This window comes from Panthera leo, chromosome A1, assembly GCF_018350215.1.
Source record: "Panthera leo isolate Ple1 chromosome A1, P.leo_Ple1_pat1.1, whole genome shotgun sequence".
In the NCBI taxonomy this organism is placed as follows: Eukaryota; Metazoa; Chordata; class Mammalia; order Carnivora; family Felidae; genus Panthera; species Panthera leo.
The window spans coordinates 117529909-117551383 of record NC_056679.1 but is presented as its reverse complement, the minus strand read 5'-3'; the positions used below and the strand labels follow the sequence as shown (position 1 = coordinate 117551383).

The following is a 21475-nucleotide window of genomic DNA, read 5'->3' as shown; positions in this document are numbered from 1 at the left end:
CACAAAGCCTCCTTGACATCCAATATGTTATATGCTTTTCCCCTTAATTAGGAGCTAAAGTGGATAAATATGAAGTTGCCATGGCAACAGCCTCCCTGGTTGGTGGAGAGATGCAGCTCAGTTTCTGTCGGCTGGCTGGCTGACATGTTGGCTGATGGACCAAGTCAGCTTCTGGGAAGGGGTGGGATGAGGCCCCCTCTCACTTTCCTGGGAATCTGCCTCCCAAGGCTCAGTTCTGGTTATTCTCTCTGTCACTGCTCATCAGATTTCACAGAAACCTGGAATGCCCGACCTGGGCCACAGACCTCAGTTGGTCTAGCTTCCTCCTGGAGCAGGTGGGGAAACTGAGGAGGAAGGTTGCTGGCTGAGGAGTGAGAGGCAGACAAGATTTAAAGCCCAGATCTCCTGACTTCTGGGCCAGAGTCCATAGTGGTTCGTAGCAGATTTGGGGTCCTAGATCCCACAGAGAATCTGCAGAAGGCCATGAATCCTCTCTTGGAATACACTTTCAGAAGGTTCATGGACCTTCTTCGTCTGTGTACCTCACCCAGCTGTTCCTCCAAAGCATTTACCATCCACAGAAACTCTTACTCTGTATTTGTGTAGAGTCTTCACTCTTTCGTTTCTGCTTTCTTCCCTGTGACAGTCTTGTCTGAGATACACTTCGACCTTCTCTCTCCATCCCTACCCTTGACAAGGTGCCTCAGGCCATTCCTCCACAGGGATTCGCTGTGTATAGCCACCTTGGGCTTGGGGGCAAAGGTGGGAAGATGGGGGTGGGAGCCTTAGGAACTGCAGCTTGTGGCTGGAGGGAAGAATTTTTCCAGCTCTGCAGGTAGAGGGTGGGCTCTACATTTGTTTTCTTCCTGGGAGTCAGAGGCTTGGGACTTTGGGGGGCAGTGATGGGGTGAACAAAGCCAGTCAGATCTGAGAGGTAATATCTGCAACATGGGCCTGAGATCAGCCACACAGTGGGGTTCAGGCCCAGGACTGGGCTCTGCTTTTAAATTTTCATTAACTAGAGGCACCTGGGTGGCTCACTCAAGTTAAGCTTCTGATACTTGATTTTGGCTTGGGTCATGTTCTCACGGTTTGTGGGTTCGAGCCCTGTGTCAGGTTCTGTGCTGTCAGCACAGAACCTGCTTGGGGATTCTCTGTCTCCCTCTCTGTCTGACCCTCCCCCCTCTCTCAAAGATAGGTAAATATTTTTAAAATTTCATTAACTAATAGTTAAGTACTTACTACGTGTATTTTCTCACATTATCTCATTTAATCTTCAGCAATCCTATGGGGCAGGTACTATAATTATCCAATTTTCAGACAAGAAAACAGAGATCCAGAGAGGTTTAGCCACTTCCTCTATGTCACACAGCTAGTATGTAGAGGAGTTAGGATTTGAACTCAGGTCTATCTGACTGCAGAGCTAAACTCTAACAACTAAACTGCCACCCAAAGTGCCTTTCCCTGACCCACAGGTAGTGACCATAGCAGCTGTGGAATTTAAGTCAGGGAGTCCTTCTGCTGTGAAGTAGGAACACTGGAAAATTCCACCCTCTTTGCCCCCAGCTCTGCTGCTGGGCTGGTGAAGGAGAGACTATGGGTTCATGCCTCATACCAGTCCCCCAGTGAAGAAGAGTAACAGAGGTCAAGATGTTTAAATCTTGAAGCAGGAAATGTGGGGGGTGGGGGCTCCACTCACGGAACCCACAACAGAAAGTATCACAGAGCTACCTAAGTCCTATTTCAGGAGATTCTACTATGTCAGGTAAACCTAGTGCAGTGCCAGTGTTTGGGCAGAGAGAGGAGGCAGCACTTCCTCCCCAGCCCCAATCCAGAGTATGTCCCTTCATCCTATCCATCAGGCCCAGCACCTGTGCTGGCAGGTGGGAGGGAGCACCATCCTGCCTCCCTGAGGAGTTGGGCTCCTCCTGCCCCCCTCCCCCCTGCACCACGTGCTATGGGTGCTGGCAGCAGGAGCTGGGGCTGGTGGCTTGGCCCCCGAACTTCCTTTCCTTCCAGTTCTGACTAAAAATAGAGACGCAAGGACGCAGCTCATTCTGTCAGACAGTGTGGTGGGGGGATGCCTGTGCAGACATAGCTTCCCCCTTCTTGGCACATGAGCCTCAGCTGCCAGTTTCCCCCCCATACACCTTCTGCCTCCCCCAACCTTCCTTTGCTGTGGCAGCCCTGGCCCAGGACACAGGGTTGGGGTGGAGAGGATTTGCTGCTTTCCCCAAAGCCTCTTCAGGAACATTCTCATTTGTCTCTGACTTTAGGGGTGGGGGTGGGAGGTCCAGGTCAGGGCTACAATCTAGAGGAGTAGAACACCTGACTTAAGGATTTCCTGCCCCTCTTCCTCCAAGCCATGTAAGGTGTGGGGGCAGGGCTATCAGGACCCAGCCCCCTCCATACCTTTCAATATTGGAATAATGCCCAGAAGCCCAGACAGCTAAATGGAGCAATCTCAGTGGTAGCAGTGGGGGAGGGGAGCATGTGCTCTAGGAATGTCTTACATTTCTCAGGGAGGATGCCTTTCAAGCCCTAGGGTCCCTCCTGCCTCTTGGCCTTCCTGCAGGTCCTCTCCTGTGGTGATTGAGAGAAACCATTGCTGACTTAGTCCCATATTTGGATGCTCCCTTCCTACAGGCAGTGGCACCAGCAGAGAACCCCTGGACGGGTCTACAGTAGGGGTTAGGGGAGGAGCCTGGCATCCTCTGCCGTTTCCCTCTGGCACCCCACTCCCCACTCCAGCTGCCCAGACTGGAGCTCTACTCAGGGAGAAACACACACACACACACACACACACACACACACACACACACCCCTTCCTGAACACTGCATGAATTTATAAGCACACACCACGTCCTGAGGGCATGAAAAGCTGGTGCTGGGCTAGGGACAAGGACAAAAAAGATGCCTCTGCTATGGATCCATGCCCCCAAGGGGATGACTTTCTCCTGGGACAGAGACCAAGCCTGAAACCACCTCCGATCCCCCACCCCTACCCCAATCCCAATCTAGGCACATGAAAGACTCTAGATCTCTGCTGGTTCAATCACACATGGGGTGACAAGTGGGAGAGAGGAAGCAGTTTGCTGTGTATCCCCAGTACCTGGAACAGTGCCTGGCACACAGTAGGTGCTCAGAAATATCTGTTGAATGAGTGCCTGAAGGAATGAATAAATGATTGAACAGATGCAGTCAGGACCCAAGACAGGAAGGGAATCATTAAAGCCATCATTAGGGTACTTTCGCAACAGGACTGGACTAACAAATAAGAGAGCCAAGGGCATGCTAATAATTCGGTGCCTCTTCCAACCAACACTCTTTCAATATTTGTTCAATATTTATTTGGAAAAGACGCTGTGTAGGGACTGGGCAGAAAGCTCCCCCCTACCCCCCGGAGTGCAGGCTGCAGCGCTCAGCCTTTCTTCCATCAGCCAAAACAATTCAGCTCTGGTCCTAACCTTGCCAGTTGTACTGAGCTACACCGAAACCCTTTGGTTCTCCAGGTCTCCCCTCCTCCTAAAGGAGTTTAATGAACAATTGTCCTAGTCTGAGCACCCCATGGGAATCTCACCTCTGTGCCTGGCAGCTTATGGAAGTGTTCCTGCCAACCCCCGCCCCCCACCCGGAGGCTCAAACCTAGTAAATGCTCTTTTTTAAATACTCTTTTCCGATTCGTTAAGTGACCACTGAAGCTTTAGTGCCCCGTAGAGATGGGTGCCCCAGGCAGCTGCCTGGTGGGCCTCCCTCCATTGGATCTCCTCTCCAGGTGACTAAGGAGGGGAAAGGCATGGAAGAGGGTGCTTACTCAGTGCCCTCTTCAGCCCCTAACAACCCCCAATCCCCATACCTACGAGGGAAGGACAGGATGGGTAGGTAGAGTATGTGGAAGAGTCGAACCCCACTGTCTGTAGCTCTGAGCAGGTAAGAGGAGAGTGACCAGCAACTAGAAGGGATTCCTACCCCTTCCCAGTGAGCTCCAGGGGCAGACTCACTACTCTCTTGGCCGCATTCTGCACGATAGTGTCCTGAGCCTTGTGAGCCAGCCAGAGCAAGCGAGCCTGGGGTGGATGGCATTGGAGCTGCTGAAGTAATGCTGTCTGACTTACATTCCCTGGGGATGTCCAGGGAAACCAGATGTCTGGCCAATGAGGCGATCGCCGGAGCAAAATCTTTAAGTAAATACATAGTCACTCACTTCCTTTTCCTCTACACTGCTTGCCCCACCCTCCTCTGCTTTTTGTACCCAGCCCTCCCTTCCTACCTCTGCCTACCTGCCCCCTGGACCACAGCCTCCCTGCCACTCCCTTCCCAGCCCCCAACCCTACAACCAGCTTCTCCATCCTCCCTTCAGCCCCCTGCCATCTAAGGAGCATAAAAGGAAACCTCAGAGCACCTGTACAAATGCATAAATACAAACATTAACATTGTTTCCTGAGCACTCACTGTGTGCCAGGTACTGGGCTAAATACTTGTTTATGTACATTATCTCATTTACTCTTCACAGCAACCTTGAGATGCGGGTACCATACATCATTCAGGGTAAGGATCTGAGATCAGAGTCCCAACCTTGTCATTTACCAGCTGTGTGACTTTAGTAAAATCACTTAACCTCTCTGAGCCCTTGTTTCCTCATCTATAAAATGGGGAGATCAATAATACCTACCCTCTATGGCTGTGTGAGGATATAAAGAAAGAAAGTGCTTAGCACAGTGCTTGGCACATAGTCTGGCTGGCTCATGCCACTGTTATCATTATTTTTATCCTCTTTTTAGGTGAGGAAACCAGGGAGCTTAAGTCATGTGCCAAGGTCACATGTGGCTAGAACAAGGCAGAATCAGAGTTTGAACCAAGTCTTCCCAGTCTTGTCTGAGGGTCTGTAAACTGGGACTGGGTCAGATATCCTATCCCTTTCCCCCCAGCATCAGAGGCCCCTCTTTTTCCTTGCCTGTGGAAAGGAAACTAGAACTCAAGGAGCTGGAGTGAGCCTCCTGGATCCCTAGTGACAGCCAACATCCCACAATGCTCTCGGGAATGTGTGCACACACGCCCACCTGCAAGGCCCAGAGGAATCCAGGCTTTAGACTTGAAAGGTAATTCAATCCACCGTGTTTCCTCCCCTCCCCCGCAGCACTGGGTGTTCCTGACAGCAGTGACACAGACCCAGTTTCAGAAGACGAACCCCACAAGTGCAAAGCCTGTGTGGCCTCGCTCACAGGCCGCCCCCCTTGGTGCAGCACATGTTCCCCTTACTGGAGACACAGCCCACCCCTGGCCTCTCCATACCTCCTCTGGCCTTGTCAACTCTCCACCCTTCCTCAGCTCCCCCAATGTGTAGGCTCCTTGTTCCTGACCCTTGCCCTCAGACCCCAGACCCCAGACTCAGGGTCACTTGTCATTGAAATGGACAAAGACTGCCCCTGTGTGTCTCCCTTCACCTACCACCTCTAATCCCATCCCCAGCCCTTTCTTTCCATCCAGTGGTCCTGCCCAGCCTAGGCTCGCAGCCTGGTGCCCAGCACTTGGGACTGTCACAGGAGGAGGCCTAGAGTAACTCAGAGCTCCTATTTAATTAATAATGAGTAATATGTCAACATGTGATTAGAGGAGGAGGGCATGTGGCTGTGCTCCACGGCCCCTGCCCTGGGGGAGTCCCTCCACACATGCCCCTGCATGCCTCCAGACTCCCATCTCTGGCCAGATTCCCCTCTCGCTCACCCTCTCAGGTTCACACTGGGTCCTGGGGCTGGCTCTCTGACTGGTAGTCCCCATTCATCCAGCCCTCAGGACCTTCCTCACTGAATGCTGCCCCAACAACTTGTCCCCTATTCTCCACTTGCCAGAAGGCACTCATTCTCTGCAGTCATGGGGGTCCCAGACTCTCCTGGCATCACAACTTTGTGAGGTGCCAGGCCAGTCCCCCATTCCCACCTAGGCCTTGAGTGCTTGGAACAAGAAATTCCACAAAAGAATGCACAGCAAGTCAAGCCCCACATCCCTTCTGCCTCCTACACTTGGCTCCTGTATTCTGTTTCCCTCCATTTTCCTCACTCACCCAGGAGGGGGACCCTCCAGAGACCCTCCCCATCTCAGGCAGTCCCCTGTCCTCTTCCTCTCAACTTCTGTGAGAACTTCTTGGTGATAGGAAGGCAGCATCCCCTCTCCGTCCCTGCCCTCCACACCCCAGTGCAGTGGCCTAGGGAGGAAAGCATGCCCAGGTTAGAGTGTCTCCCTCTGGTTTGTCTGGAGGTGGGAGCTGCGGAGGGAGAGCCCCACCGCCACATGTTAGTGGGCACCTCTTTAATGATGGGCGTGGCTCACATTTCCCAGTAGTCTAGTTAGCACTTCTACCATTACTCGAGCCCTAGGGACCTGCTCGATCAGATTTATCCCTGGCCCCTCCCCAGAACAGTTTTTGGTATTTTCACCAGCTCTCCTGACATGGCACATATGCTCCCCACACACACACTCCCACCCAGCACTGTGGGGCAAAGGGCCTGGCACAAAGTATCAATTAGCTACAAACATGGCAACAAACAAGATCAACACTTACATGGGGCACTTCCTGTGTGTGAGGCAAGGGCCTGGCAAGCCTTGGCCTGCTCATTTACACAGCAGCCCTCAGGAGTCCTGGGTGTAGCACCCCGCTCTTCACCAGGAGATATTTGGCCCTCATGGTTACTGATGGAGGGCAATAAGTAGGTGAGAGGAGTGAAACCAGGGGTGATGGGGTGTCAGGAGCAGGAGAGGGTTCCAGAAAGTGGTGTGAGGAAGGGGTGAGGAGTGGAGGGAAAAAGTGTGTGAGGAGTGAAGGGTGTAAGCCCAGGAGCAGTGAAGTGCAAGGAGTGAAACAGGAGGTGAGGGGTGTGTCAGGTATGGGAGAGGGTGTATGGGGGAGTGGTATGAGCCCAGGTAAGGGAAGGAGAGGAGGTGAGGGGTGAAAGGGCAGTATGAGGATAAAGTAGGAGGTGGAGAGAGTGTCAGGTGTGTGTGGGTGTGTGAGGTGGAGGGTGGGGAGGCGTGAGGGGTGTGAGGGGTGAAAAGGCAGTGTGAGAACGAGTGGGAGGGGGAGGGCGTGTCAGGTGTGCAGGGGTGTAAGGGGCACAAAGTGGTTGAGGGAGAAAGTGAGAAAGGTACACAAAGGTGTGAGGATTCTGAAGATTCCTGAGGATCCAGAGGACCTGAGCAGGGGAGAGGAGTGGAGGGAGAGGAATATGGGTAACAAGGGGAGGGGTGGGTAGGTCTGAGGAGTTTTGACAGTTTGGCTTTTGTCCCTGTCCACATCCCCAGCTGCTGCAGCCCTACCAGACCTGGCTTCACTGCCAGGCTCATTTCAGGGATGGGTGGAAATTTCCATTTCAGCAAAATCCATTTGTAAAGCCCTAGAGCTTTGAGCCTCATTCTGCTCTGCCTGCCTGGCTCTGCCTGCTTGGCTTTGGCCTGCCCAACCAGCCCTACTCTCTACCCCAGACCTCCCTCTGCTCTCCCTCCCCAGCAGGCAGGATTTGGTTTCAGTGCCTGGCCTCCCCCAGACTCCACCCCAATCCCATCACTATAGCCTACAGAGGAGCCCACACCTGCTGAGCATTTTGACATCTTGGGGTGCCCCCCAGGGTCTGGCAGTTTCCCCCCAGGAAACTGTTCACTGCCTTGCCCTCAGTCAGAGTACCCTCTGCTCACAGTCTGTCCTCACTGGCCCTCTTCTTCAAAATAACCCTATTTACACCTTTTCATTTTATAAATAGGAAAATGGAGGTCCAGCAAGGAAAAGGCACTTATTTGTCCAGAGCCACACAACTGGTTGGTGTGCACAGCCAATGTTACCCACTTGCCTAGAGGTGGAATTTTAGGGGGAAAAAATCATGCAAACTTAGGTTCGAATCCTGGCTTTGTTGAAGAGGTATGCCTTCAACAAGTGGTTTTACTTCTCTGCACCTTATTTTGCTTATCTACTAAATGGGGCTCATGACCATTGTCATGACCAGGCTAGTGTGAGGATGGTGAGTTGACCATAGCCACATATAGCAAAGTGGGGGTGGGTAGTAAAAGCCTCTGGGCCCTCAAGTTCTCAGGGCAGGCAGGAGCAAACACCAGTTCCAGATTCTTTTCCTTGGTCCACCCTTTTCCCAGATCCACAGAAACTGCAGTGACCGGCAGGGATGACAGGGCCAGGGACCGAGGCTCTGGGTGGGAAGATGAGCTGCAGCCTCCTGGGGTAGATGACAAACAGCTTGGGTTGTCTCACTCAGGCCTCTTAGCAGGCTTTCCTCCTGAGTCCATAAAAAGTGGCCACTCTGGGGAGCCAAAACATAAGAGACTCTTGAAAAGTGAGAACTGGTTGAGAAAGGGATGATGGGGAGTGGGAGGGAGGAGTGGGTGGGTGATGTGTATTGAGGAGGGCACCTGTTGGGATGGGCACTGGGTGTTGTATGGAAACCAATTTGACAATAAATTTCATATTTTTTAAAAAAGTGGACACTCTGGACTCAGGGAGGACAGGTGAGTCCTGCGTGTCCAAGCCAAAGTTGTACATCGGAAGAAAGGCTAAGCTCCCCACAGGCAGGGCAGGGTCTGTCTTCCTCACTTCTGTACCCTGGCACAGCATGTGGCAGAGAGGTTTTACCCCTCAGGCCCTGCCACAGCTAGAGGCAGCTCAGGACAGATCTTAGTAGCCAGTATAGAGAAAGCACAAAGGGCCACCTGACCTAGGCTGCACTCTACCCAAGTACTATGTCCTAGGCACACCCTGTGGCACATGCCCTGGCACATGTTGGAGCCAGCCTCAGCTCTAGCACGTGTCCTAGCACACCCTCCAGCTGCTGGCCTCCTCCCCTCAGCCCCCTCAGGAATCCCAGGCCCCATCTGCTCCACTTCCCTGTATCTCCCCTGAACATCTGGATTGCTTCTGAAATCTGGCTCCTGGCTCCATCCAGAGGGAACTGCTAGGTGGAAGAGGAGACTCCTGGGTCCCATTAGTTCTGAGCTGGGGCCAGGGAAGTCTCTTCCTGACCCCTCACACCCACCCTGCAGCTGCCAGAATGAACAGGCCTAATAGGTCCTGGTCCTGGTCCGTACCTCCTACTTTCCCTACCTTTGGGCACCCCTCACCTGTAGGGGTTGTAACTATGCTCTTCTCTCATCTACACATAACATACCTACACAGCCTCCCAAAGTCTGCCTAAGGGCAATTCCATTCGCTTGAAAAAAATATGATCTGAATGTATTTAATATCACTGAACTGTATACTTAAAAATGGTTAAGATGGTAAATGTACAAGTACTTTACCACAATTAAAAAATTGAAAAAAAATACCTCAAACCCTAATCTATTCATTTGTTTAGCTTTGTACTCTACGTACAAAGGTTCCCAGAACATCCCAGCAAGAGCTGTCCTCCAGAATCTCACACCCCAGAGCCCAGGCTGTCCTCCCCCCTCCCATTCTTTTTGATGTGGTAGTGGGGTGCCTTTGGTCCAGGGTAGCAGTATTTCTGAGTCCCAGTTCAGAGTCACCCAGGCTAGGAGGGCCAGGCTGGGAATAAGCCTCACTTTTGTCTGTGCCTTTCCCTCCACTATCTCTCCCTTACTTCCACCTCACCAGCTCTCTCCTACTCTCTCCTGGCAATCCAATTCTTTTGGGAGAGGGCCTTACCTATGTAGGATGCTCTCCATGGTCCTGAACCACCAGGTCTGGGGGCAGGCTTGCTTCTTCGTAGCTTTGAGGAGTCACTTTGTTGGTCACTCCTGGCCAACATCTCCAAGGCATACTGACCCCGGTAAGGAAGGAAATAAAAGTGGAAGAGAAGGCAGTGGAGAGACAAATAGAGACAGAGCGTGTGAGACACGTAAGGACAGAGAAAGGGATCACCATGAGACTGACAGGAGAAAAAAAGTGACTATTGTTCCTTCTGAGGAAGGTTATCTTCTCTCTTGATACTTGGGTGTGGGTCAAGACCCCTCCCCCACCTTATGCAAATTCCAGCTCCTGTTTGACCCTGAAACTCTAGTTGTGCCACCTTCCAGTTCCTTCTTTCACCCTCTGTCCTTGGCCCCTCCCTGACTTGGGGTAGCTGTGGGTTGGCAACCACTGCTAGTACTGGTCCTAAAGGCTCAGCTGTTGCTGCCTTCTTCCTGAAAGCTGAGAGAGAAGACCTCTTTCCAGACTTCTCTCATCCCCTGCTTCTCCAGGAGCAGACTGGGGCACAGAAGGCCTGTTCAGTCACCCTAAAAACACCACCCCCAGTCCCCTCCTGAAAGGAGGGGTGCCTATAGCACTAGGGGAAGGGAGGGAAGGCGTTTACAGACAGACCCAGCCTGGGAGCCCCCAAGGACAGCTCCTAGGAGGAAGGAGCTAGGGAAACAGAAAAGAGTGGAAAGTGGTTTCCTCTAGGTTATGGCTGTTATTATTTATTTATTCATGTATTTTTTATTAAGCAGGAGATGTCGGCCTAATGAGCAAGAAGCCCAACAGGCTCTGAGGGTGGAGCTGGGGATAATGGGGTGCTATACACACACACACACACACACACACACACACACACACACACACACACACTATCCCCCACATGCACACAGGATCTCCTCTCCAGCTGTAGGGGACCACCTCAATGGCTTGACGTCCCTAGAAGGCTTTCCTCTTCCAGCTCCCTCCCTCACCACTGCACCTCTACCTGTACTGGAGGGCCCCCCCAGCACACATCATGTCTCTACCCCATCCCCCTATCAGACTGGGACAGACTTTTCTCTCTCCTCTCCAGCCTTACCGGGCTCTGCGGGTGCTAGAACCAGAGATGGAGTCTTGGAAGGGATTCTCCTTAGAGAATCCTCTTCCTGTACCTGACCTTTTAATATCCCATTTGATCCCCAATTGACCCCCCCCCCCCAAATTCTTTACAATTGGTCAGAACACAGTTTAGGGTCACACATGGCATCTGATCATTATGTGCATTAAATTCTTTAAGATGATGCATTCTCCCCGCTTTTTTTTTTTTTTCTGGCCACTGACCTATGAAACATTCAGATCAGTTTCCCTATAGAATTTCCCTTCTTCGAGTGTCTGGTTACTTCCTTGTGCTGGTTTACTTCCTGTAAACCAGAAGTTAGATCTAAGGGCTAGAATAATTCAAGTTAAATGTTTTTAGCTATAACACATGTGAGGTAATGTCATTTACTTCACTTTGCATCATGTCAGAAGACACATAATATTAATCTTTCCACCATTAGAAACACTCAGAGAGACACCAGCTGATGATAGTTATGATTTTCTTCCCACCTTGTTTCTAGAAAATAACATTTGTGGGTTACCCTGGCTCCAAACAGATGTTGATTTCCCCAACAACCATTCTCCTAATGTTTTTTAATGCTAGTCCATAATCTTTGCCTGATTATGGATTAAAAATTTTTTTCAATGTTTGTTTTGAGAGAGAGAGAGAGTGGGGGAGGGGCAGAGAAAGAGTGGACAGAGGACCCAAAGAGGTCTCTGCACTGACAGCAGAAAGCCCGATGTGGGGCTCGAACTCACGAACCATGAGATCATGACCTGAGCTGAAGTCGAACGCGTAACCAACTGAGCCACCCAGGCGCCCCTGATTATGGATTTTTAAAGATGAGAAAACTGAATTTCAGATTGGGAAAGTCCCTCAAGCTCACACAATCAACAAACTAGGAATCTGTCTAGTAGTCAAGTTTTTGTCGTCTTTCCTATCACACTGAGTCAGGTGCACATTAGGTGCCTCGTACACATTTAAATGAAAATCTGTGAGGAAAGGGATTCCCCTCTCTGTAAACTAGTCTGACCAGAAATGGAAAGGCCCAACCCTACTCCATGCCACTAACAATAGTGCCAATGAGGCAGCTTAGCATGGGCCATGTGGTAGCATGTACTAAAATTAGCTTCTTTGATCCTCCCAACAAACCTGCAAAGTATACATTATTACTACCGTTCCCCCCATTTTACAGGTGAAGAAAATGAGACCCCAAGAGGTAAAGTAGTTGCCTAAGGCCAAAGAGTTAGTGATCAATGAAGCCAGGATTAGTTCTTAAGACCCTAAATTCTGAGCACTTTACAATCACCCTGATCCAGCCTCTCAAGCTGGTCTTCCTCCATCTTGAGACTAAAGAGTCTCAAGTTTTAACTAGCAAGAGAGTCTCTGCCTTATGTGGGCTGATACTGACGCTGCTGACAGTTCTATAGCCATCTGTCAGCATTAACCAGGGCATCAGAAGTTCCCTGGGTCTCCTCTGCTGGCCTCTACCCACCAAGCAGCTCTCTCCAGCCCATGAACTTGCCGGAATCTCACCTGGTTCCTCTAGCCCCTTCACCCAGTTAACCCCTTCCACACTCCATCCCCCCACCCCCCCACTGTGCCCACTCTAGGGCTTAATGTCCTCATCAGAGTCCTTTACACTTGCACAACAACCCACAGTTTATGAAACACTTCCTTTTTCTCACTGGAGCCCCCACAACTATTCTGTGAAGGAGGCAGGGATTATGGGCTCCATTTTACAGATGTAGACATTGAGGCTTAGTAAGGAAAGCTCTGGGCCCAGAGTTGCCCTCTAGTCAGCATTTTCAAAGAGGGATCTCAGTGCTCCTGCCATCTCAGGACCAACCCCAGAAAATTATATTTTGCTGCTGTTTGGAATGAGAGGCTTGTCTCAGGCCGGGGCAAGGGGTGGGGCTGTGGCCTAAGCTCATCTGGGCCTGGAGCAGGGGCCATGGGGTCAGCTCTGTATCTTCCAGCCCCCTCAGGGATCAAGTCTCTGAAATGTCACCAGCACCTAGGGCATCCTGGGAAATGTCAACAAATGCTGATTTAGGTCTCTTAGTAGAGGCAGAGTCACCCTCTACCATTTCTCAGGAGCAGAAGCCAAAGAGCCCTTACAGTGAGCCCAACCCCACCGTTTTATAGTTGGAGGAACTGAGACCCAGACTCACAGAGCAAGCTGGTGGTTTTTTCTCTGGAAACACTGAGGGTCACTGATGGATGTCCACTCACCCACCCTATTCCTCATTCCCTCTTACTTTCTATCTTCCTCCGAGCTTGGAGCCTGTACCCCTTTGAGTCAAGACACTGATTTCCAGCAGCCAGAGAAGAGGGAGGGCCTGGGGAGCTGTTCAGGACTGTGGGCTTGGCATTAGGGGCTACACTATGGAGAACAGTTTGAGCCAGCACCATGCAGGCCTCTGTCCTCCCCACCCCTCACTTCACTGACACCTGGACCAGGCTCTTCCAGAAGAGAGAAAATAAAGGTCTTGCTGAATGGCAGAGCGTGGGCTGACAGTAGTCTCCATGTGCTCTGGGAACCTGCCAACCTCTCCAGCCCCAAAGTAGCCAGCACTCCTGCCATCTCTCAACCTCCTCTGTGGGAGCCCGTTGCTTCATCATTCCTACACCCTACCCAGGCAAGGCTGCTTCTTGCCTTGGCCCAGTTAGTGCTACTAAGGCTCTGCCCATTCATTTTCACCTTTACCGGTGAAAGGACCCCACCTCCCATCTCAGGCACTCCTCCCTAGGGCCTTGGGGAGTCTGGGTCCCCTGTTTTCAGCTGCAGAGTTCACAGACTTTCCTGGCCCTCTCCTATTTGTAGTATACAGTGAGGCTGTGTCCTCTCTGTGCTGTGTCTGTCTCTGTTTGCACTGAGAATAGTGAAGGGAGGGCCTGTCTGCATTTGTGCTTATCCTCCATACTTGCCATATCACAGGTGCACAGTCACTGAGGAAATAAATACTGAGGTCCCAGATCAGGCCTGAACATTACTTGATAGTCTGCATTTCCACCCTAGAACAATTTGCAGCTGGTCTTCCCCATACAGACTATAAGATCCTTGAGTGCAGAGATCATGTCTTCCTGATACACTTCTACATCCTTAGTGATTAACTCAGTACTTGGCCCACAGTAGGCACCTAATAAATCTTCATGCATGGGAATATGTAAATGGATGGGTGGACAGATGGACAGACAGACGATGGATGAACACCAATGAATGAATGATCTAGGCAGGTTATTTTTTTATCCTCTTAATATGGTGGGAAAATGAGACAGAGGATGGAAACCTGGAAAAAGCTTCCCAGATGTTACATGGTGGAGTCAGGATTTTAATGCAAGGAAAGCTAGCCCAGGAAGCTTGGACTACTGACCAGGGAGTAAGGTGACAGAGGTGGGGTGGGGGGGTCGGATGGAAAAGCCTCAGGGCTGAAGGCAAGGCAGAGGGAGCCTCTGCCCAGGGGGAAGGACTTTCCTGGAATTATCTTGCTGCCAGATGGAGAAGCAGGGAAGCCTAATTGTTTTTTTTCAGTTCCAGGAGCTGGGTCCATAAATCATGACTCCATTTAAGACAGGGGTACCTCCTCTCTGGAGACCTAGGTGTGACTTGATGTACATTCCTAGTGACATGCGGAGGCTTGCAGCCTCCATATGCAGGTGCCATGCCACCCTTGCCCAGACTAGAAGGCACCACTCAATAGGGCCTGCCAGTCTGCTGTTGTGTGTGAGGTATGCAGCCCTGTAGGAGGAGCAGGTGGGGGAAGGGGCCCAGGAAAGGCAGAAAGCCTAGGAAGGGAGAGAATGGGAGAGTGGTGAAGGCTCTAATAGCCTTCCTTTGGTGAAGTCAATCTCATTTACCATTTATTGAGTGCCAACCTTGTGCCAGACACTGTGCTGAGCACTCGGACCCTCAGGATGGCTCATATGTGTGTGTGTGCATGCGTGCGTGCGTGCATGTGTGTGTGTGTGTGTGTGTGTGTGTGTGTGTGAGAGAGAGAGAGAGAGAGAGAGAGAGAGAGAGAGAGAGAGATGCAGGCAGCTACAGAGACAGTAATCACAACATGGGTGATAAGTGCTTGAGAGGGATGTACAAAGTGCTCTGGGAGCTCAGAGCACCAGGCCATTAATTCTTCCCCTTAAGAATTTAAGGTGGGGAAAGATTTTGGAACACTTCACAGAGGAGGAGGTGTTTTGGCTGGATTGGGTCTTTTCAGAGGCTGGAAGAGGAAGGGAAGGGTATTTTAGGCAGGAGAGCATGTGCAAAGGCAGGGGCTATGAAAGTGGAAGGAGAAAACTTGTGTATGACTAGAGCAGAAGGGAGGCAGGAGGAGAAACTGGACAGTGAGCCTCCGGCCAGCATTTGCGAGGCCATGAATGGTCCTACTAGAGAGCTTGGACTTGATCCAGTCGTGGGCAAAGGGGAGCCATTGAAGAATTTTAAGCAGGGGTGTGACAGGACTAGATTTGTGTCTTAGAAAGCCTTCTCTTGGGGGGATAGAATGAACCAGGACCGTGGCCAAGGGGCAGAGAGAAGGGAATGGATTCTGGAGTTATTGTGGAGAAAAATGGGCAGGACATTTTCCTTCCTAGGTAATTATTTTGGACTTTCCTGCCTTTCTACCCAGGCTCCATGTTTCCCTGGGGAAGGAGCTGTTCCCTCCTTTCTCTGTGTCTGGTGCAGACTTCTGCATTCACAGAGCTGAATTACAGGGTCTGATTGACTGACAAGAACGGAGCAGTAGAACTGGCTCCCAGTGGCTGGAGAGTCCTGCTCTGAGGATGAGCTGGTGACTTCTCTCCAATTCAGTCCACAAGCCCCAGAGCAGGGTGAGGCTTAACCCAGGCCTCTGGGGAATGTCCATGAGGTCCTACCCTCCCTCCCTTCCCTTCTTTTCCTTTCCTCCCTCCTCCTCCTCCCCAGAGCCCAAGCCTTCTTGCTGGGAGGCTCTCAGAGCTAGCAGAGCTGTGGATGAAATGGTTCGGTGGCTCCAGCCCAGCTGCTGCCATGGCAACCAGGCTGCCTGCCAGACCCACAGTCAGGAGCAGACCCAGCATTCCTGCTGCAGAACTACAGTTCCCAGAATGCAAAGCACCTGGGGCTAGAAGAGAAATCCACCTCTTAGATGGGTATCCAGTAAGAGTCTTCCAACCAGAAAGAGGACACATATGAGCACCACCAGAGAAACACAGGACAGAATAGGGGAATCTGGGGGGTCAGAAAGCAAGGCATACTTCTGGAGGGAAGTCTGGGAACCCCTCCTTAACAGTGGCCCACTGGACAGCCCAGAAAAAGGCCAATGGCTATAGGAAAGTGCAAAGGCTGGCGATGGGTATTTAGTCTTGGTTTTGCCACCAACCTGTGCTGTTGCTTGAAAACTGTCTTTCAAAAACTACTTCTCTTGTTCTCCACTAGCACCTTTGTGGTCTGAGCCCAGATGGCTGCAATGCACTACTTATTGGTCTTTTTGCCTCACTCAAGCCCCTCCCTTCCTTCTTCATACTGAAGCCTGAGTGACCTTTTCAAAATGCAATTCTGATTATATCACTGCTGCCTGTGCCTGCCCCCCTGCTGTTTAAACTCTTCAGCATTTAAACCCTTTGCTCTGAGAAGAAGAAAAAAATCCCTTACCTCACCTGACAAGGCCCTGCATGGTTTGGCTTCTGCCTGCTGTCCAGCCTCCCCCTTCACCCCACAATTCCAGACCTTCTGGATTTTAGTTCTTTGTAGAATACATGCTCCTTTCTACCACAGGGCCTTCACACATGCTTTTCTGTCTCTCCAGAACACCTTTTCCTCTACTGTTGCTCCACCCACCCATCTCCATCTCAGAGAAATACCGCCTTCTCAGGAATTTCCCTGACCTACTTAACCCAACAAAATCCCCCTTTTGTGTACCCTTGTTGCCACCACAAACCTCTATAAAGCACCTGTCACAGTTGCATACAGTATTTGTATGATTATTTGACAACTATCTATCTCTCCACCAGATTGCAGCCTCTGTGAGAGGAGGAAGAGTGACTTTTTGTCTACCAGTGCATCTTCAGGGTCTACCACTGTGCTTGACACATCACTGATGCTCAAGAGCCATTTATTGAACAAGTTGCTCTGTTTAAGCCGCAGTCTTCCCAGCTGAATGTCCACTACATGCCAGGCACTGTGAGTGGTGGTGCCAGGGATATGGTAGTAGACAAGATAGGCATGGTCCCCCCTACCAGGGAGCTCACAGTCTAGTGGGGGGAAGATAGACACTGAATACATAATGACAAGAGAGCTGAGTGTTGCAAGTGGTAGAGGATGTAGAGCTGTGGTAGCACAAAGCCAGGACATCTGGAAAGGTCCAGCAAGGAAGAGAGGTAGGATTATCAGATGAAAGGGATGGAAGAGTATAAAAGAGCATTGCAGGCAGAGGGAACAGCATGAGTAAGGGTGCTACTCAGGCAGAAGAGAGCCTGGAGTGCTTGAGGCATGAAGTAAGGCCAGAGTTGCTGGAGTGTAGAATGAATGGAAGGTGGTCTTAGTTCCATCTACATGCCTTGATTTTACTAGGCAGAAGTGGCATAGAGTGAGCTATCTTTTCAAACTGGCTGGCCCTTGTGTTCTGTACTCCTCCCCCTGTTCTCAGACGCAGGTGGAGGTCCAGCATAAACATACCCAGGCTATTCCACTGCTCAGGCACAGTGTCCTTTACCTCCAAGAACCTACTGCTGTGTTTCAGGTGTCCTGTGTGGGCCATGCCTGTGTCTGGTATGACGGGGCTGTGACATTTGGAGTGTGTGTGTGTGCGCGCGCGTGTGTGTGTGTGTGTGTGTGTGTGTGTGGAGGGGGGCATATGCTGGGGAGGCAGTCAATCAATCCTGGAGCATACATTGCTGACAAGTCTAGGAGAGGTCTCATGAAGAGGCAGGGAGCCTGGCCTGGAGCTTGAGGGTGGTCTGCTCAGTTTGCTTGGGAAATGAAGCATGACTTACCAGCTGAAGAAACATCAACAGGTTAGGGAGCAGAGGCCCCTGAGCATGGGGCAGGGAGGGGTCCTTCTCCTCCTCACATCTGTTGCTGTCTTCCTCTTCCTCTAGGATCCTGGGTCAGGTGGGGGAATTGTCCCCAGTAGGCTCCCCAAAGGAAAGGGAGCTTTTCCTTTAAACTTGGGGGCTCTCAAAGAAGTAGCTCCCAGTGTATATGTAGAATGAGGTGGCAACTTCCTGGAAATAATGGAATTTAGCTTCTTCATTCCCCTTGCAGGTAGTGCAACAACCACACGTGCATGTGTGTGCGCGCGCACACACACACACACACACACACACACACACACAGCAGCAGCAGCAGCAGCAGCCTAGATCCCTGGCTCTGCCGAGACCTCCCTGGAGCAGGAGCCTTCAGTTCACCCATTCCCCAGAATAGTGTTTCTCAAAGTGTGAACTTCAGACCCACGGCATCAGATCATGTGGAGTACTTGTGAAGATGCATGTTGCCAGGGGGCTCTGATGCAATGAATCACGGACCACATTTTGAAAAGCTTTCTTTTGGAGGATACCTAATTCTGTCCAAAGAACTAATGAAGCATTCCCTTCCCCAGAAATGTCTCCTCAAATCCAGCCAGGGATGAAATCCTTGGCAATCCCATCCTGGATCCCTGCCAGGAGGACAAGCCAGCCCTGGCCCTTCAGACCTTTCACCTCACACAGTCAATAATATTTAGCAAAGACCTACTAGGTGCTAGGTGCTGGGGTCCTGAGAAGAACATAGCAGCCATGAATCCTGCCCTATGGGTCTTCTAATTTAGGGGTGAGGACAAATATTTTAAAAGTAAATAAATAAATAAACAAAATAATAGTGGTAATTGCTCTGAAGATGATAAAACATAGCTATCAAAAAAAATGCCCAGGGGACCTGCTTAATTCAGGGGTTTAGGGAAGGAGGCCATCTTAGTTCTTGTGGAGAACAGCATTCTTAAAATGAAAGAAAAAAACCTTTCCTCTCCTTTTGCTACTTTTTTTTTTTTCTTTCCTCTTGTCTTTCTTCTCTTTACCTTGGCTTGGCTCTGTTTCTCTGGTAAGACTCCCTCTTTGTCTCCTTCATTCTCTCCTCCTCTGCTTCCCTCCCTCCCTCTCCTATTGCCTCCCTCTTCCCATCCCACCTCCTGCTCTTCTGCTCCCTCCAGAGAAATGGAAGAAACCAGATCCTTCTGCCTCTCAGGCTAGCCAGCAGTAATTGAGCTGTGGGCTTGCTCAGCAGCTGGCCCTGAGACCAGGGCTACAGGAGGTCAGAGGGGAGCTGGAGGTGGAGGGAGAGCCTGAGCAATGGGAGCAGGGAGGGGCCTAGGGAAGGAGAGGGCACTCAGAGGGGCTGGAGGTGGCTGCTGAGCCAGGTAATCTAATCATGGGGTGAGTCATAAAGATCACTCACTCCCGTGCACAGGACGGCCTATGAAATCACATTAATTTGAAGAGGGTGTAAAATCCACGGAGAATTCCCCTCTCTTCCCCACACACATGAAGATAAACTGTCTTCAGCTTCCAATATGATCTTACAACAGCTTGTCAGTGACAAAACAGCCTCAAATCCTCCCATTTATCAAACGGCCAATCCTGTTAGCAGCTTAAAAGAGACATAATTACCTGCGGCCTTTTGTGTGATTCTTTATACTAACGCCGCTTCCTTCTTCCTGGCAGCGGTCCAGAACGTGAGCTCAGAATTCATTCCTGGTGACTGGGGAGATCATCAGAGATGTTAAAGTTGGGGGACAAGAGCGGATGGTTGAGGTGGGAAGTTGTGCATTGTGGGCAAGTCTGGGCTGTGTGTTAGCACCACGGACAGAGCCAGGGCTTGGAGCCTGGGAGCAGCAGCCTGGATGGTGGGGTAAGGAGGAGCCAAGCCCAACGAGTGTGGGCAGAAGCCAGCCGGCCAGCTAGGAGCCTGGCAGGCATCTCAAGGACTAAGTTTCAGTTGCCTTTACAGAGCAGTGGAGACTCAGCCCATGGCACATCAGCACTGACAGTAGGGACAGGATGTAGAACAGGCTTGGCCTTTGGATCAGTAATTTGGGGAGACTGCCCCACCCTCAGGTAAAGCCAGGAGCTCCCTCCCTCTTTTTTATTTATTTATTTATTTATTTATTTATTTATTTTTATTTTTTTTTTATTTTTTAATATATGAAATTTACTGTCAAATTGGTTTCCATACAACACCCAGTGCTCGCTCCCTCCCTCTTTGACTCCAGTGTGGCTGACACATTTTGAGTTTCCATGACTTCAGACTCTGCCGCACTGCTATTGGGGAGAAGAAGAACGTTCCCAGCTAACATTTACTGAATGCTCACTATGGGCCAGGTCCTGTTCTAAGCATTTTGTACATGTCATCTTAATTAATATAAACCTCATGAAAATCTGTTCTATTATCCCATTTTATAGGTGAGGAACCAGAAGGTAAGTGAGGACAAGTCACATCCAGAACTAATTCAGACTCATGGTCTGCAAGCTGGGCTGTCTACAAGGCAGTCTCTGGCCATGATGAGAGATCAGTTCTGTGGCTCTGGGTTGGTGTCTCTTCCTCTCCACACTTCCTGCTATTCTTCAGCCCAGTCAAGGCAGGTATCTGCTCTCACTGCTTTGGGGAGAGGGATGGGAAAACCACATGACTGATCTTTCCTTCCATGAGAAATAAGACATCTGGAACTGGCTTCTCTCTGGCCAGAGCTGCTCTGCAATTTCATATCTTCATTCCCCCAGCCCCTCCCTCTCTCTACTGGCCCCAGGGCCCTCACCTCTACATATTTCAAGAGGCTGCCTCACCCCTCTCCTCTTACTGCCCACTGCCAACCACCTACTTGCTACCAGCTTTCTCCACACTCCTTTCCATTTTCCAGCAGGCCCAAGGGAATCCTCTGCTGGGAGAAAACCATCAGAGTCCATTTGGAAGCCAGATAAAGGGGCAGACAGTGAGACAGACAGCAAGAGACAGATGAGAGACAGAACAAAAATGAATTTTGAAGTGCTGTTGAGTTAATGATTGTGATCTAATCCTGTTGAGAGATAAAGCCAGGATTAGTAATCTGGGAGTATCTTCCAGAATTTCTAGAACTCAGCTTTAAGTCAGTTGGCTCTCTCTGCTCACCAGCCCTCCATCCTCACCCCTGTCCTCTAGAACTCCCTCCCAGACCAGCATCCTTTCCCCCATCCCACCCAGCCTCAGGGCATTCATCACTTGGGTTAGTGATTTATCAAAGACTCCGACAGTGTCTGTTGGCAAAAATCAATCTGTGAAGAATGGGACCAACTCAGGGTCCCCTGTTCTCCTGAGCCCCCCACCATCAATCTGCCCCAGAGTAACTCCATGGCTCTGACATCACCACTGCCCCCAGCCTCACCCCAACCTTGTTTGGGTCCTTTTCTGTTCTTAGAGAGAAGGGAGAGAGGGAAGGAAGAAAGAGGTGAATTAGTGTCTTCTCTCAGATGTTTATTTTGTTGTTTTTAAGAGAGAAAGTCCCAGCTCTATTAAACGCAATCAATAGTTGGCCCAAGAGAAGCTTCCCTTCTCTGAAACATTTGAAATCTGGTCAAATCATTTTGCCCCAATACAAAGTAATTTATCAATTTCAAAACCCTTCTAATCAGTAGAGACTATGGAGTTCCCACTCCTGCCATCTTCAGCTGCAGTGTGCATACACACACACACACACACACACACACACACACACACACACAAACAC

General features: G+C 50.6%; 1 long non-coding RNA gene across 7 annotated transcripts in view; it reads right to left on the bottom strand.

Moving 5' to 3' along the window:
* Window positions 1–7862: 7862 nt before the first annotated feature.
* Window positions 7863–21475, bottom strand: part of LOC122219533 — a 54814-nt gene continuing 41201 nt past the window's right edge. For 3 of the 7 annotated variants that reach the window (XR_006202433.1, XR_006202437.1, XR_006202430.1), the window contains 4 exons: window positions 19386–19476; window positions 17739–17969; window positions 9656–9770; window positions 7865–8300 (listed from right to left, as the gene is read on the bottom strand). This is a non-coding gene — a long non-coding RNA (uncharacterized LOC122219533). Of the gene's footprint in view, window positions 8301–9655; window positions 9771–17738; window positions 17970–19385; window positions 19477–20593; window positions 20651–21475 lie in introns of all 7 variants that reach the window. The other 4 variants (XR_006202436.1, XR_006202432.1, XR_006202434.1 and 1 more) reach the window with 3 other exon arrangements.